The sequence below is a fragment of the Lactuca virosa genome, chromosome 4 (assembly GCF_052849685.1).
Source record: "Lactuca virosa cultivar CGN04683 chromosome 4, Lactuca_virosa_CGN04683_v6, whole genome shotgun sequence".
NCBI lineage: Eukaryota > Viridiplantae > Streptophyta > Magnoliopsida > Asterales > Asteraceae > Lactuca > Lactuca virosa.
In genome coordinates, this window is record NC_136429.1 from 133,139,626 (window position 1) to 133,158,164 (window position 18,539).

Sequence of the window (18,539 nt, forward strand, 5' to 3'; positions counted from 1 at the left end):
TGTCGAAAAGTCATTTTCGACTCCTATTATCTCTAAATTGACTAGCCCGGATCTACGGGGGTTACAAAAAAGAAAGTTAAAAGGAAACGAAACAGCTAAAGTAAGTGAGAATGTTTCAACTGTCTTACAAAAAAAAGCTACCCCCAAAGTGTAAGGATCCAGGAGTGTTTACTGTTCCTTGCAAGTTGGGGAACCTTTTAGTGCCACGAGCTATGTTGGAAGACGTTTTGGCTCAAGCGAATGAACTTATATTCCCAGCTGATTTCTATGTTTTAGATATGGGAGATGATGACTCTCCAAATTCAGGTTCCATTCTTTTGGGGAGACCATTTTCAAAAACTGCCAGAACCAAAATAGATGTTTATGATGGTACCCTTTCAATGGAATTTGATGGTGAAGTTATCAACTTCAATATTTATGATGCCATGCGTTATCCTAATGATGTTTTAGCCCTTAATTTCATTGATGTAATTGAACCATTATCTGCAGAATATTTTGAGGTTGCTAACCGTGAGTCACTAGCATTAGTGCTCCACAAAAATTTGTCTATTAATGCAGCTCAAGTTCTATCAGAAAAGTATGTGGTTGATAGAGAAGTTCAAGAGATGGCAGCTCATATGGACCAGCAGAGAAATTTGAGGTATGGTACCCAAACTCTTAAATTACCAGTCTCTAACTCCAAGCTTTTTCCTTCTATAGTGCAAGCTCCCATCTTGGAACTGAAGACACTTCCAGAACACCTGAAATATGCATATCTTGGAGAAAAAGAAACATTACCAGTTATCATATCCAATAAGTTGTCAGAAAAAGAAGAGTTAGAGTTGATCGGAATTTTGAAGGAGTATAAAAGTGCAATTGGGTGGACTATTGCAGACATCAAAGGACTCAGCCCATCTTTATGCATGCATAAAATTTTGATGGAAGAAGATTATAAGCCATCGCGGGAAGCCCATCGCAGACTAAACCCACCAATGATGGAGGTGGTTAAAAAAGAAGTTATGAAGTTATTGGATGCTGGGATGATATACCCAATTTCTGAAAGCAAATGGGTCAGCCCAGTTCAAGTTGTACCTAAGAAGGCTGGAGTGACAGTGGTAGAGAACAAAGAAGGAGAGCTGGTTCCAACTCGGGTTCAGAACGGATGGCGTGTTTGTATTGACTACAGAAAATTAAACGCAGCCACCCGGAAATATCATTTTCCTCTCCCATTTATAGATCAGATGCTAGAGAGGCTTGCTGGAAAATCCCACTACTGCTGCTTGGACGGATTTTCAGGTTTCCATCTGATTCCAGTTGCTCCAGAAGACCAGGAGAAAACGACTTTCACCTGCCCTTTCGGGACATTCGCGTATAGACGTATGCCATTTGGACTCTGCAACGCACCCGCTACCTTTCAAAGGTGTATGGTTAGTATCTTCTCTGAGTATGTCGAAAATACCATAGAAGTCTTCATGGATGATTTTACCGTCTATGGAGACTCCTTTGATATTTGTTTGAAAAACCTCACAAAAATTTTACAAAGATGTATAGAAGCAGACCTGGTCTCAAATTTTGAAAAATGTCACTTTATGGTTGACCAAGGTCTGATTCTTGGACATATTGTTTCAAAAAGAGTTTTGGAAGTCGATAAAGCAAAAATAGATGTTATAAAGAGCTTACCCTACCCGAAGAATGTTCGGGAAGTGCGTTCCTTTCTTGGTCATGCAGGGTTTTACAGGAGGTTTATAAAAGATTTTTCAAAAATATCAGTTCCCATGTGCTAGTTATTGCAGAAAGACGCCGAATTTGACTTCAATGAAGATTGCAAGAAGGCTTTTGATGTGCTGAAAAATCTTCTTACTTCAGCCCCCAAATTGGAGTTTACCATTCGAGATAATGTGTGACGCCAGTAACACTGCTGTTGGAGCTGTTCTAGGACATAGAAAAGACCGGGTCCCCCACGTTATATATTATGCATCAAAGACTTTGGACAGCGCCCCAACAAATTACTCCACCACTGAAAAAGAATTGCTGTCAATTGTTTTTGCATTGGAAAAATTCAGACAATATTTGTTGGGCACGAAAGTCATAATATTTTCGGATCACGCAACCATTCGGTACCTTCTTGCCAAAAAGGACTCAAAGCCAAGGTTGATTAGATGGATTTTGCTGCTACATGAATTTGATATAGAGATTAGGGACAAAAGTGGGAGAGAAAATTTGGTAGCTGATCATTTGAGCCGACTCACTCCACCTGAAGACCCGACATCGATCCGCAAAACATTTCCTGACGAGCATCTATTCGCTGTTCAGAACCCTCCTTGGTTTGCCGATATAGTGAACTATTTCGTCTCCAAAGAACTCTCTTCAGATCTCACCCGAGCCCAGAAAGATAAAATAAAGAAGGAGGTGAAAAGATATGTCTGGGACGAGCCATATCTATGGAAACACTGTGCTGATCAGGTGATTAGAAGATGTGTGTACCTCAAGATGAAGTCAAGTCAATCCTGAATTTCTGCCATTCAGAAGCTTGTGGAGGGCATTATGGTCTACAACGAACCGCACGCAAGGTCTTGGACAGCGGTCTTTATTGGCCTCATATTTTTCGTGACTCTTTTCTATTTTGCAAAACTTGTGAAAGGTGCCAAATGACTGGGTCTTTGACATCTCGTAATCAAATGCCACTTACTCCGATCTTGGTATGTGAAATTTTTGACGTTTGGGGTATAGATTTCATGGGTCTGTTTCCGCCTTCTTTCGGGTTTGTGTACATCTTACTTGCTGTGGATTACGTGTCCAAATGGGTCGAGGCAAAAGCTACACGAACAGACGATGCCAAGGTTGTAGTTGATTTTGTCAAGACAAATATATTTGCTACGTTTGAGACACCAAAAGCCATTATTAGTGATCGGGGTATGTATTTCTGCAACCGCACCCTCGAAGCGGTCCTCAAACAGACAGATCAAGGGCATTATTGAGAAAACCATCAACCCAATCAAGAAAGATTGGAGTATTCGATTGGATGATGCGTTATGGGCTCACCGGACAGCATACAAAACTTCTATCGGTATGTCACCATATCGAATTGTTTTTGGTAAACCTTGTCGATTACCGGTTGAATTGGAGCATCGAGCATATTGGGCTGTCAAAAATTTGAATATGAGCATGGATGAAGCTGGAAAGAAAATAAGATTAGATATCCAAGAGTTAGAAGAAATCCGGAATGATGCTTACGATAACGAAGCAATCCATAAGGAGAAGACGAAAGCGTTTCATGACAAGATGATCTCGCGAAAGGTATTCACTACCGGTTAAAAGGTACTCTTATACCATTCTCGTTTCAAACTTATTTCCGGTAAATTGAGGTCTCGTTGGGTGGGACCTTTTGTTATTACTAACGTGTTTGATCGTGGTGCTATAGAAATTAAGAGTGAACAAACAGGAAAGATTTTTAAGGTAAATGGTCACCGTCTCAAACCATTTTACGAAGGGTTTCAAGTTAAAAATGAAGAAGTGGAGGTATTCGAGGTCCCGACTTACCGCAATTGAGGAAACCAAGTAACAATGTCGAGCCAACGACAATAAAAACGGGCAGCTTGCCGGGAGGCAACCCGAGCGTTTTTTTGGTTTCGTTTCTGCAACTTCTTTTTAATTTTTGTGTGTTTTTAGTTACTTAGGTCGTCTCTTTTTAACTAGATCGTGTTTTTAAAATAAGAAGTAACAGAGCGAATTTGAAAAAATTTGAAAAATACAGTTTTGGTGGAACCTGCGACCGCATGCCCAGTCTTTGCGATCGCAGGTTATACATTTTGGGGTCGCAGCACGTCATCGAGGTTTTTTGGAACAATTTTCACGAAAAAAGGCAAACCTGTGATCGCAGGTCCAGTACATGCGATCGCATGTATTACGTTTTTGTGCCTGGAACACTTTTGAACAATTGAAGATCGATTGAAGCATATTTCGTAAAACCTGCGATCGCAGGCACCCTACCTGTGATCGCATGTATCAATATCTTATCATCTAGACGTTAGCTTGCCTCGAAAAAAGTGCCCAACGGTCAATTTTTTAAAACCTGCGATCGTAGGTTCCCCCCTTGCGGTTGCAGGTTGTGTTTTTGTTATATATACTGATCGCAGCCTCATATGTAACCACCACACTTCAAAAATTCTCTCTGGAATCCACTACATTTCGAGTTCTTTCACCAACCAACACCCAAATCGCTCATTTTTCTTCCAAATCAAGCAAATAAGGTATCAATCTCTTCTATTTTACTCCTACAACATCTATACGGTAACGAAATCATGTTTTCACGGTTGAAATTCTCCAAAAATCTCATTTTGTTCATTTGAAATTTGAATTTTTGTGAGTTTCTTTTTCAGATCTACGCTCCGTTAGCAATCCGCAGGCCACGAAAAGTTGAAACGTTTACTCACGACGCAATTCAGAAGAGATTCATCCGGACGAAATTTCAAAAATCAAAAAAAAAAAAATCGGCACGAAAAATATACTGCAGCTCAGCGCACAGTCAGGTATTTTCGTTCTGAAACTGAATTTTTTGTTTTTGTTATTACCTGGAAATTGTGCCTACCTTGTCCCACTTTTGATTTGAAAAAAGATGCCCCCTAGACCCTCCCGTTCACGCAGACAGGTTGACGCCGCAGACCCGTCATACATTGTCCAGGTGGACAATGTCACTGTGGATTTAGGTTCACATGCCGCACTCGACTGTTACCAGCGACTTCTCAACCGCGAGATTTTGCCACAAGTCTGGGCCCCTAGCCGCACATTAATGCAAGAACTCCATATTTATGATAGTGTTCATGCTCTTTTTGCCAATATTGGCTGGGAGCGCCTATTATCTGCAGATTTTGCCACTTGTCCCCTATTGACCCGAGAGTTCTTAGCTACGCTTAGTGAGGTAAAACATGAGGGAAACTTAGCTTTTCGCATTTTTAGCACCCCTCACACTATTCACGTGGACAAGTTATGTACTTTCTTCCGTACCCCTATCACCAGTTTATCCCAGCCCGCCCCTGCTTTTGACATACGTGCGTTTTGGTACTCCATTACCGGTTTGGAGTCTTACGATTCAGCCCAATCCGTCCAGACCAGTATTGTGCACCCTGTTCTCAAAATTGCATTGAAAATTATATCCAATATTATTTATGCACAGCTTGAGACTACAAAAGCCGGCAAAGCCGAGCTTTTTCTTTTGTGGTGCATGATCACCGGGTCGCACCGCCCGCATTTTGGTGATATTATCATCAAACGTTTCCACAAAGTTATAACCCTTCGCACCGGCGGTGCAATTCGCTGTGGTGGTCTGATTTCTGTCATTGCCCGCTCCCTCGCTGAGCAACATGTCTCGGGGTATACCTTCTTTACGGGTGACACCTTTCGTTTGACCCTGCAGAACCTTCGGGCAATGCACATGCTCCGTACAGCCCCAGGTGGGTATCTTTGGATGCAGGGTCGATCCACTTATTTCAAGGTCACTGGTCCTGATGTCATCGCTCTCGCTGACCCCATTAGCGAGACTGTGTAGGTCCTTCCGTCAAACCTTCCACCACCTCTTCGCCTACGTAGGTCACAGCAGGCCCCGCGTCCACATTCTGATCGACCATCTTCATCCACTATGCACCCAGATTACGCAGACGCCACACCTATCTCCTTTAGCCAGCCTGATCCCATGCAGACTGACTATCAGGATCAGCCCTGACCCACCCACCCATCTCACCCTGACCCCAACTCCCCCTTTACTTACCAGCATTATCTTGACCTCCGTCAGGATATTGCTTCCCTTCAACAGACTATGACTGGTCTTCACCTTGACTATCAGCTATATAGCTCTCAGGTTACCGACTATCGTGACGAGTTCTTAGGTTGGCGCGACGATTTTACCGATTTCCGCGACGATTTCTTCTGTCGCTATGCACCCTCGTCCGAGTAGTCTTCTTCCACTCCTCCCTAAGCATTGAGGACAATGCTTAATTTTAAGATTGGGGAGGGGATTTCCTATCTTTTTGTAAACAGTTTTTATTGTCATTTTTATTTTAAAAATCCAAAAAAAAAAAAATTAGAGAAGTTTAAAAAATCCAAAAAGATTTTTCATTTATGTTTTTATTTGTCGTTTTATTTCTTCCTAGTTTTTTTCTAAAATATTTTCATTTTGTTGAATTTTGCATTTGCATATATATATATATATATATATATATATATATATATATATATATATATATATATATATATATATATATATATATAGATATATATTTATATACGAGATGATGACACTCTTTACATACGATAGCTCCATGAAGTGGGATACTGAGAATTGAAAATGAAAAAAATCCGAAGCAACTTGATTGTTATTGGAAGTGTAGAATCAGCTGTCATAACCAGGGGACCCAAGACACCGTGATTCAAGACCCCGGCCTTAGATAATAAAAAAATGGCGTACTGAAACGTTTTTTGGGCGGTAATAACAGCTCTAGGATGATTTGCTTATTAATGTTTAAAAAGAATCTTTATCGGCAACTCTGAACCCACAGAACATGGCCCTATTTGTTGACACGCGTTACCCTCGCGGTAACAGAGAGCTTAAGTATCAGATCCAGACAGTCAAGAAAGAAGAAAGGGTACAACGTCATATTTAGCACCCAAATCAAGAATTTCAAGCGCTCAAAAGAAAAAGAAAGAAAAAGAAGAAATTCCGAAAAAAAAGATTGAAGAAATCAAGCTCAAAACGAAGTGTAAATCAAAGTTCAATCAAGTTAGAAGTCGTTCCAAAGTTACATCTGGCGAATAAAGAATTGTGTGATATGATACTTGTGGCTCTCGAAAAACTGAAAGCACAGAGCTCGGGCTCCTACGGGGGTTGGCCCTTGCTGCTTCGGCGAAAGCTGATTTGGTCGTGCGGGTTCTTAAGGATGCGTCGATTCTGATTCTTGGCCATCTAGTCTTAAGGACATGAGATCCGGACTATGTTATTTTTGCTCATAAATCTAATTAGTGTACAAAGTTTAAATAAAACTAGAGTTGGATTATTGGGTTACACCGTTTTGTGGATTTCCTTACTTTGGGAGTCTGTGATACATGAAAGATAGCAGGATGGTTGCTTTGGTGTTAGTGATTGGAGCCCATTATCGATGTAAAGTCTGATCGTAAAAAAAATATATAAAAAGTAAATAAAAAAAAGAAGAAAGAAGCATGTTTCATTTTAGTTGTTCGTTTCTCATTTGCATATTATTTTAGTTCATTGTTCATTTTCTTTATCTTTGCATGCATATTTTATGTTTGTCTTTGGTAATTCTCATTATTTAGGTTTTCGTCTTCAAGCTGACGTGTGTCTAGGTTATTCCTTTATTGCCCTTAGTCTCAATTCCGTTTCCAAAGTTATCGTTTCCTTACTCAAGGGCAAGTAAGGTCTAAGCGTGGGGAGGTTTGTTAGATGCATTTTATATGCATCTTTTGGCACAATTTCCTTCGTATTTCATTATAAAAAGCTAACTAATTCCCAATTATTCTTATGTATTTCATGTTTCATGTTTATTTTGAAGAATGCCCGTACTGCTCACGTTTGTTACGACTTTTCAGGGCTATTTGGGGCACATGGATGATTGCACAAGTTCGGGATGCGTTTGTGGATGCTTTGGAGCTTAATTAGAGTCTAGACCAAGGAGGGATGTCGGAAAATGATCAAGAACTGCTTGGAAGGAGGAACGACAATCAAAAGAGCCGAAAAAAGTAACATGCGATCGATTCTTATACACCTGCGATCGCAGGTATGCCTTTGCGATCGCAGGTTGGGTCGCAAGTTGCCTTCGAGGTTTTGTCGAGCCAAAAAATTCATCAGCTAAGAAAAAATGAAACCTGCGATCGCAAAAAGCTAAGAAAAAAAGAAACCTGCGATTTGCCTTTGCGATCGCAGGTTGGTCAAAAAGAGTCGAAATGGCAAAGTACTTCATTAAAAATCCCATGACACGTTTAGGCTGATACATGCGATCGCAGGTATGCCCATTGCGATCGTAGGTACGACGTTTTGACAGCTAGACGTATAAATACAGCCTGATACTCTTCCAGTAACCCTAATTGGCGATTCCTGGCGATTCAGAGGTTTTCAAGTGAAGAACGCAGATCTAAAGGAGACGATTCAATTTCTATTCGTAGTTTAGTAAGATTCATCGTTTAGATTCTATTTCCACGGTTTGTAATCTGTTTTTAGCCATGTCAGGCTAAAAACTCAAATTTCAGTTTCGCAAGACGTAACCTTTTCATATGATTAATCATTAGGCACTATGTTTGACTATGATTACTGTTTAGTTTGATCAATTATGTGTTAAATTGAGTGTTTGATTTTGATTTCAATTTTTGTTGGCCACTTAAATTGTTTGTGAATCATTCTAGTCATCTAATTGTTTAGATCCGTAATTGTTTAGACTAATTAGTAAAAAGTGACAAGTATTAGATTAATTCTGAATTTAGGGTTAACTCTAATATGAAATGATCAAACAAGTTTTAACGCCTCCGAGCTTATGAGAGGTATTGAACTTTACTGGGAATTACACTGTGTCTAATGCAACTTTTCTTTGTTAATCAAGAGCTTGTTTGATTAATTTAGTAAAGAGTTAGGTTTAATTCAAAGAACTCATTTTGATTAAATAATTTTTGTAATAGAGGTCATTAGAGCTTGTTAATGAACTTCAGTACCAGTTTGAACAAGTGCATAGTCAAATATTGTGTTGAAGGTTAATTATATGATTAGGGGAGTCACCACGAAACTTGAATTGCTTTCTCTTATTTGAATTTTTACCACTTTAAAAATAGTTATCCTTTTGTCATTTTCGATTTCTATTAGTTCTATTTTCAGAAATAAACCCCCCCTTTTTATGTTTATTGCATTCATCAAGAATTAGTTCACACCTTACGCAAAGAGGTGTAAACATTAGGACGTGTCCCTGAGGATCCGACCCTGCTTACCCATACTACCTGTTAGTGCAATTAAGCAGTTTATTATATATTTTATTTGTTTAAATCGTGTACGACAGTGGTCTTAACAATTACCTCACTTGTTATGTAGTAATAACAAGACAATCTTAAAGATCCTTGACTCTTGAAAGCTTAGTGCCCCAAATGTTGCACCTCCAACGGTTCACAAACACCCAATGCAACAAGATGATAGGAGAGACAAGGAAAAATCGGCTAGGGTTATGTATCAAATGCATACGCCGAAATTCCTAGGGTTTGAAGGGGTTTATATACGTCTAAGCGCTGCAATGGTTTCTAGAGGAAACCCTAATTTCCTGCTTAAGGCTTAAGCAGCCCATGGACTCCTCATTATGAGGCCTTAGACGAAAATCTTATAGGGCCTCCTATAATTTTCGTCCATTCCATCATAAGGAGTCCAGTAGCCCAGTTTCACAACTATCAATGATTTGCAAAACAACCCCTCCATTATTAATCAATTCCTTTAATCCCAAAATTAATATCAAATTAATTTCTGATTAATTACTAATTAATAATATGATTTCCAAATAATATATTACTCTTGTAATATATTAATAAAACCATTTTGAGTACCAATTTATTATTTTAAATAATAAATTCTACTCTCTCTCCACCAGTCATCCTGTTAAGTTGCATGAGTGAAGGCAACCCAAAACGACCATGCTACAATCAAATCAAGTACATACCAATTATAGTTATGGGCTTATATACCAAATCCAACATAAGGTTGCCAAGACACCTCATGATATGTGGACAAGGAAACCTCCGTCGCTCGCACATGTCAATGTATTGGGTTGTAAGGCTCTCGTTAGGCACAAAACCCAAGAAAAACTAGAATCCAGAGCCAAAAAGTGTGTTTCATTGGTTACCCACAAAAGTCTTTTGGATACTTGATCTAAAGACCAAGTGAGAACGTGGGCTTCATAGCTCGAAGAGGAGTCTTTCACACGAGAGAGAGCCCATGTCCAAAGAGGACAATGGGACTACGATTGATCTTGAAGAGCTTAAATATTCATCAAATAGGAACTTTAGATGAAACTAGCTCTTAATTTGAGGTTGGACCTATTGAGCCCGTTGACAATTCGTTACCTCTTCGTCGATACAGTAGAGTTGAAAACATTATTACAAGAATTGAAGCATAAAGATTATGCCTTGAAGACTTACAATGGTCCAGGAGATGCGCAAAGGAATTGTTTGTGCTTGCTAGATGGATCCTTTAATCACAAATGAACTCCTTCTTCCTTCAATGAAGACCAAGTAGGCAAAATGAGTTAAAAAACAAGAAGATGAGGCTAGGGTTTAGATGAAGGATTTTTTGGAGTGATGGAGGCTGGGGGTGGTCGAAACTCTAGCCCTTTTATCCTTTAAAAAGGGCCCAAAGCCTGAAACATAGGGTTTTGTGAGCATTGCAACATCACGTTATGGTCGTTTAATGAGTGTCACGTCGAGGTGACGTGACATCACCACGCCATGGTAAGCCACCCACCACACCTTAGAGGTGTAAATCCTTAAAATTCAAGCCTTTAAAACACATAGGAATTTCAAAAGAATAATCCATGGGATACAAATGTAACAACTCTCCCCCACTTGGACTATATTTTGTTCTCAAAATCCGTAACTGCAAACAACTCGGGGAAATGCTCTCTCATCTCCTCCTCGAGTTCCCAAGTCTATTTGGAACCCTTTCAGTGCTGCCATTGCACCTTAACCAAGACCACTACCTTGTTGCACAAGGTCTTCGTCTTCCTCTCTAGAAGACTTTGTTTAGTTATAACAATGAATCATTATTGCTAATAATATTTGTTAACATTTGCTAATAATATTTGTTAACATAACTGTGACATTTTGTTTTTTTTATGTGTATTTAAAATATTTTTATTGCGGAATTGGTCCCAAAATATCATTGACATGATATAATATCAAAATCAAGGCATTTCAAAATATTTTATATTTTTAAAAGTCTGGGATGTCATAACTGATACACGAAACATAAGCATAAACGGAGACTTACAATGTCTCAATATACTAACCATCTACATCTCCTTGAATCTCTCAGCAGATACATGCATCATTATCCAAGTACCTTTATTTAATAACTATGTGATTCAAATAAACCGAGTGGGTCAATTTGGGAAACCTGGTGAGTACATAGGGTTTTCAACCCACAATAATATAATTAATATGTTTAATTATCAAACAACTAACCCGATTACCCACCACCGTTTTCTTACTTATTCTTCCCTGAGGGTCTATCCTAAGGGTCATCATAGTCATCGTTGCTGACATTACTGTCAGTGTATTTCTTCGCAATACATGTCAGTAGGTTTCTTTCTATATTTATTCCTAAGGGTTTGTCCTAAGGAATATGCACGAAGTCCATCGCTTCTTGTGTTCCACGAGACTATCAAATAGGCACGAAGTCCATCGCTGCCTGTGTCCATTAAATAAGCACGGAGTCCATCGGTGCAGGAGTTCATCTAATTGGCACGAAGTCCATCGTTGCCAGTTTTCCACCAATTTCCCCGGCAACGGCGCCAAAACTTGGTGGGATGTCAATTCCACCAAGCAAATTACACCCTTTGTTTGCAAATAAAACGTAATATAATGGTAAAAATGGGTATCGATCCTCGAGGAAATGGTTGTATTCAATCACCAATGCAATCCAATAGAACTTGTGTAATAAAACTAACTAACTATAATTAAACTAAAATGGGGGGTTTTGTGATTGCTTGAAAAGTAAAATACTTGAATAACTAAAAAGCTTGCAATTAAGCAAGACGGTGAGATGCTCAAATACTTGAGAGAATTGGTCAACCAAGGAAATTCAACACAATGAACATTTTTGTGTTTATCATTAGGATTCAAAATGAAGCTTATCATTCTTCCCAAATTGGTTATAACAATCATGAAGCATGATATGCCAAGATTCCTCATAGGTAGTATGGAGGTTGGGAATTCCCACAACACACCTTCTTAATCAAAATCAAGGATTCAATTGAAGTAATTGAACCCAAGAAAGTTTATTAGCCTTAAGAATGAAGGAATCCACAATTCCTAGAGGATGTCAATGCATACACATCCATAAAGGAGTTATGATACATAAGCTAGAGATGATTTCTACCATCATAAAGCACTTGTTCTAAGTAAATTCAATGATTCAATGCTAAACCAAAGAAATAAACCAACAATTGCTCATTCAAGTACCAAGCTCATGATTAAAGTATTAAACAAGAATAAGAAATATAAACTAGAATCATAAACATAAGATAGATGAAAATCAAGCATGAATCCTTCAAAACCCACAAATATCCAAGGGTTTTAGCCAAAGTTAACCAAAATAAAGAAACTAGCCACTCATGGTAACAAGATAACAACCACAAAGGTGTTTTTGCATCAAGAAACTAACAATTACTTAGAAAGATGAGAAGAATGTGTATCAAGCTCCCAAAAATCACCTCCAATTCTCTCTAATGGTTGAAAATCGAAGTATCAACTGCTAGATCTAACCCCAAAGTAAATCATGATCAAAATGACCAAAATGCCCCAAATTGTGCAGTTGTGCAGGAACCCTCGCAAGTGTTGCACGACTAAGATTCCACCCTTGCAAGTGTTGCTGGAATGCTATTGGCTCTTTTTTCTCCACTAAACCACACTACTACCCAATATTATCTTGGTCCCTTCCACATCTCACATGATTCAAATTTGGCCAATCATCTTCAAGCTTCAAATGCGGATAGTCCAAGCCCAAAATAAGAATCCAAGACCCATCTTCATAAGCACACTTCATCCAAGTCTTCAACTTTTTAAGCCCAAATCTCCTTTGATGGATCCTTAAAGCTCAATGACACCTCTAAACCCACACAACCCGTCTCCAAGCTAATCCAGAACCGTAACGAGCTCCAAAACCCTTCAAAATATCTCATGCAAAATAGAAAGTACCCGACACGATCCATGATAAAGAAAATAAGAATGTACAATGCAATACTAATAAAAAGAGCTAAAAATTCTAAAATAAAATATAAAAAGAAGGAAATAAACTAAACTATCACACGAGAAGGTCATGAATAGTCTGGTTGTCGTCACCTATACTTTGTTAGGTGAGTACATCATCGGTACACTAGTATCATTCCTATATCATTGACACACTAGTACCATTTCTTAAGTTGTGGCATTCTAACGTTGCCTACATCTTTCATCATACTATGGCATGCTATCTCTCATCGTACTATGGCATCTTTCACTACCCTTTGTTACTCAATGTATAATATTTATAAAAATACATATTTGGTATAAATGTTTCATCTAACACATAACATCTTTGCATATAAGCACTTATAGAAATTAATTAATTAGATACTTCATATCTATGTGTAAGATGAAAGTAACTACGCATCCACTTGGAAGAGTGGATGCTTTGGAATTTGGGCAGAACTTCGCCTTGGTATTTTTCCTAGGTATGAATGTCACAAAGTGTCAGTCTTATATTCCTGGCGATTAATGATAGTCTAGATTTCTTACTAATCTCAATGTCTACATCAAGATCTATCAAGTAAGGATCAACAAGGTAGGACAGTTGGGTGGCAGGATCATTTTGGCGCATAGCATTTCTGAAATCCAACAACCAAGCCAACATGACCATTCTATACACCTCTCCTGTAAGTAGATCAATCAGTATTATAACTTAGAATTACTGATACATCTTATTTATAGGTTCATAAAAACGACTTATCACTATAAATATAAGTTACACTGAAAGAAAAAGTGTGTAGCTTAACCTAGATAGGTTCTTCCGACCAAAGTCCGAAAACCGCACTCGTAGGGCTCCTACTGGATGGCTACTACTTAATTGAATACCTCAGGGGTCGTAAGGCTTCGCTGGAGACTAAAACTAAGGGAACATAGGCCAAAATCGAAGGAAACTCGAGCGAGAGAAGAATGGGAAGTGTGGGGAAGGAATGAGTAGAAACAAGCTATTTATAGGGATGAAAATGACCATGCGCACCGCGCAGGGTACAGGGTGCGCCACGCACATCGACCTTCTTGGGTCCTATAGCTTTCTGACACGTGTTCGTTGTTCAGTTTGGCCACATCCTCCCTTTTAGAAGGTTGCCACGCATCGTATTTTTATGGTGCCACGTGTACAATTCTCGTGGTACAACGTCGCCTTGTCTCTTGGAGGAGTGGGCGGCCAATTTGCCACGTGGCGCACTCTGGTGCTGCCACGTCATCAGCGCAAGTATTTTCCTGAATTCTCCAGATGGCCATCAATTTTGCATACAAGCTCCGTTTTTTATGTTCTTTATATTCTTGGAATCCTCTCGACGAGCTATACAACTTTAATTAAGGTCTCAACATCTAATTCTTGCTCTAACAAAAATTCATATTTAGACTGGTTTAGGTCGTTAAAGTCTTCAATTCTTTTTTAGATTGTTTCGACTAACAATCAACCGATTAGAATTTCGATAACATTGTCCTCACTGCTACGCTGAAAGTTCGAAAAATCATAACTTCCTATCACGAAGTCAGATTTGGATGTTCTCTATATGCACGTTCTCGGTTTAACGACTACTATGAATTTCGTTTAGATATATTAGGTTAAAATATATTTTATCAAAATTTCACTTTTTCGATACACAGAGTCGTGCCGGTTTAATCGCGAAACTTCGAAGAAATATAACTTCTTCATACAAAGTCAGATTTCAGCATTCTTTATTTATATGAAATCTTTGTCACATATACTTAAACTTTGGTTAAGATTATTTGTCCTAAATAATCTTCTATCAAAAAGAAATTTTTAACGTTTAATATATTTTAATTGACTAGTCTGAATCTGGTGGTGTTACAATAAACATTTTGTTTTAATATATAACAAAAATGGTATTTTGGCATGTAAAATAATGAGAGTGGTTATGAAAGAATATACATCAACATTAAGTATGTAAGTTCATGTATCTCATTTAAATTGTGATTTTTTAGAACATTATAATATGTGTCAAGTTGTACACTCATTAACACATGTTAACTTTTATATATTACGAATAACAAATAGCAAAAATCAATACTATAACTTCTAATAATATAAAAATACTGAAACATATAAAATAATATTTGTATTCAAAAATATATTAAACACTTATAAAACGTATAAAAACAAATCATCAAATTCACACAAGAAATTTTCTCTTACAATAAGCATGGGTGTATAAAAACTCAATTATTCAAGTCTTCATACAAAATTTTAAAATATATGTTAATTTCTATATATAACGAATAAAAAATAACATAAACAAATAAACATAATATAACTTTTAATAACATAGAAGCGCTAAAACATCTATTATAATATTTATATTTAAAAACCTACAAAAGAAGTCATCAAATTCTAAAAACAAATTTTATATTTGTCCATAAGAAAGAAGGTTTCTGATCTTCAATATATGTTTCATCTCAAACATTATTTACCAATAAAATTTTATGTTGAAGTAACCATGGATGCGGACAAACTCATATCTTCTAAGTCTTCATATTTGAATCATTAACTTCTTCAACAACATGAATGTTTTTGTAAGGAATTCTTACTTAAATACTACTGATGTGTATACAACATGTTTAATGAGAGGAAAATAAAAGGTCATTATTAAATGTCATTTACTTAATTATTATAAAAGTTAAGTTAAAAAAACTATTAAGTGGTTTTGATTAATTGATTGAAATTTGAAGGCTGTGGAGGTTTCATATGAATATGGTGCAAAAATGGTTATTTATCTTGAATTACAACTAGGAGAAAACTCGCGCGTTGCGCAAGAATAAAATTATGATGATTAAAATTATGATAAATATATTGCACTATTATAATAATATAATTATATTATTGATACATATATGGTCTTAGAAATATTTATATCATTGTTATCAACTTAAAGTTAATAATTTTTTAAGCTAATTATTTCATCAAGTTGTTTCTTACTAATATTTTGTTATTCTTTATATGTTATTAATCTCATCAAATCACTTCTTAGCAAACATTTTAATTATTGTGGATATTAGTTTTGTTGATAAATTATAAAAAACAACAAAAGATAAGTTTCAAGTGAAAATTAAAACATTAAGAAACAATATTAAAATGAAAAACAAAAGAATAAACTTTAATAATAAAAACAAGAAACGATAAGTTTCAATTAGAATTTAGAGAATTAACAAATAAAATTAAAAATGAAAAACAAAAGCATAAACCCTAATAATAGAAAACCATATGTAAAAAACAAAAGAAGTTTAACATGTAGAAAGAAATAGAATAAAAGACATAATATTAATAATAATAATAATAATAATAATAATAATAATAATAATTTATTTGATGAGAATGTCTATCAAACGACCATATTATTGCTCATGTTTCATCCCATGAAGTAGAACATTATGTCTTCTTAGCTCATTTTTCTCCAATCTTATTCTTGAAATCATAACAATCTAATCTACACCCATGAACTATATATATATATATATATATATATATATATATATATATATATATATATATATATATATATATATATATATATATATATATATATATATAGCACACACTGTAATGAAGTAATTAATATACAATAAGCTAGAAAACCTCTTGAGTTATAATAGTTAATTAGTTGAAAGCTAAAGAGTTTTAGCATTAAAGTTATATTAAATATAATTATAAAAAGTCTTTTGATATGTAGTAATTAGATGATAAGTTGTAAAAGTTGTTAGAATACAATAAACTACTATAACTCACTACTAGAAAAATACTCTTTAATGACACGCATTTCGTGTTGTAAAAGGTACAGATGACACACAAATGTGTTTCAAGGAATCCCCTGTCATAAAGGAAGACGTCACACATTTTCGTGTTGTAACCTTACAATGCGCATTTACGACACACATTTACGACACACAATGCGTATCATTAAAGCCTTTGTTATAAAGAAAGATGACACACATTTTTGCGTGTTATAATTTTAAGTGTTTTTAAATATATATATTTTTTATAGGTTTACTAATTTTTAAGTTAAATAACACATTTAAATTCTCATACTACAAAATAAAATACCATACACAAGAAAGATAATTCATTTCACAAAATATCATATGTCAAATACAAATAATAATTCCAATAGTAATTGTTGGGGGTCTAGATTCTAAACCCTATCTAGGATCCCAGATCGTAAAGGATTTTAAGGATCCCGATACGTACACCAGGATCCTGATTATTATCATTATTTCCCAATAAGATTAATGGTTATGTTTCTTGTTAATTCTTCGTTTTTGCAGAAATGGTCAACAAAATATTAATCTATTATGGAGAATTACTTTGAATTGGCTTAAGACTCGGAAATACCAAGTCAAAGCAACGTGTGGATACGCATTAAAGAGGATCCCGGGAATATCGTATTTCTAGTTTTTTATATTATACTATAAATACACATGTATATTTCACACTACATACACCTAAAGCTATTTAAACACTTGTACTCGTATTCATATTATCATTTATGTAACTTGCATTCAGATAAATAAAATCAAACAAGGCATGTGATTATTATCACCTCCCAAGGTTTTATACCAAAGATCCTATCAAGGATCAAGGGATTTACTTATAAACCACTCGTGTCATTTTGATCTCAATTCGTTACTAATAATAATTACAACACCATAACCTCTCATACATTTTGGTTGATTTTCATTTAATTGATTTTTGACCAAAACAATTTGGCGCTCACCGTGGGGAATGGTGTTCATAATCCTCGAAAATCATGTCTACACAACCAACCCTATTTCTTCCTCTATTCCTCCTATTTCTTCGAAAAATCTTCAACCACCTCTGAGCGGAACCCATGGTCAAAGGAAAACTTCTAGAGCACTTCTCCAACTATTACCCATGGGAATCCAGGATTCATGGGGTCCCAAGATCCTCCTGCTTCGATCTCTTACAACGAACTCTTCTCCATGATGAAGATGTTGATGCAACATGTGGCTCAGCAACAGGAAGACAACAGAACATTGCTCAAGGAGGTGGAAAGGATAAAGGCATAGATCTGTAAACCCCAGGAGGCGACACCCTCAATCAAGCAACCCAAGTTCCTGAATTTTGATAACATAGGATCCTTAGGGAAACGTCCTAAGAATACAGCTCCAACATCCGTTTCTACCCGAGTTGGGGCCGCAATCCCAAATAGCCGAACTCATGTGATCCAGATTCTTGAAGAAACTTTCAATACCCCTAATAACAAAAATACTGGTAAATTCTTCGAAAGTAACACTTTTAATACTAACTCTGTGAATCTTGATGTAGGAATAAGTCTAGTCATGGACAAATAACTTCAGAAACTAAGACAGATGATCTCGAGCATGACATGGGTGGTTCAACCTATATCGGAAGTATCCCCCATCATTCATAGGATCTCAAGATTTATTCCTTCAACAGCCGACAATGAAGTCCTAAAGCGATTTCAAACTCCCAACATGAAACCTTACGATGGAACCACGGATCCTGAGGAACACATAAAACAATATAG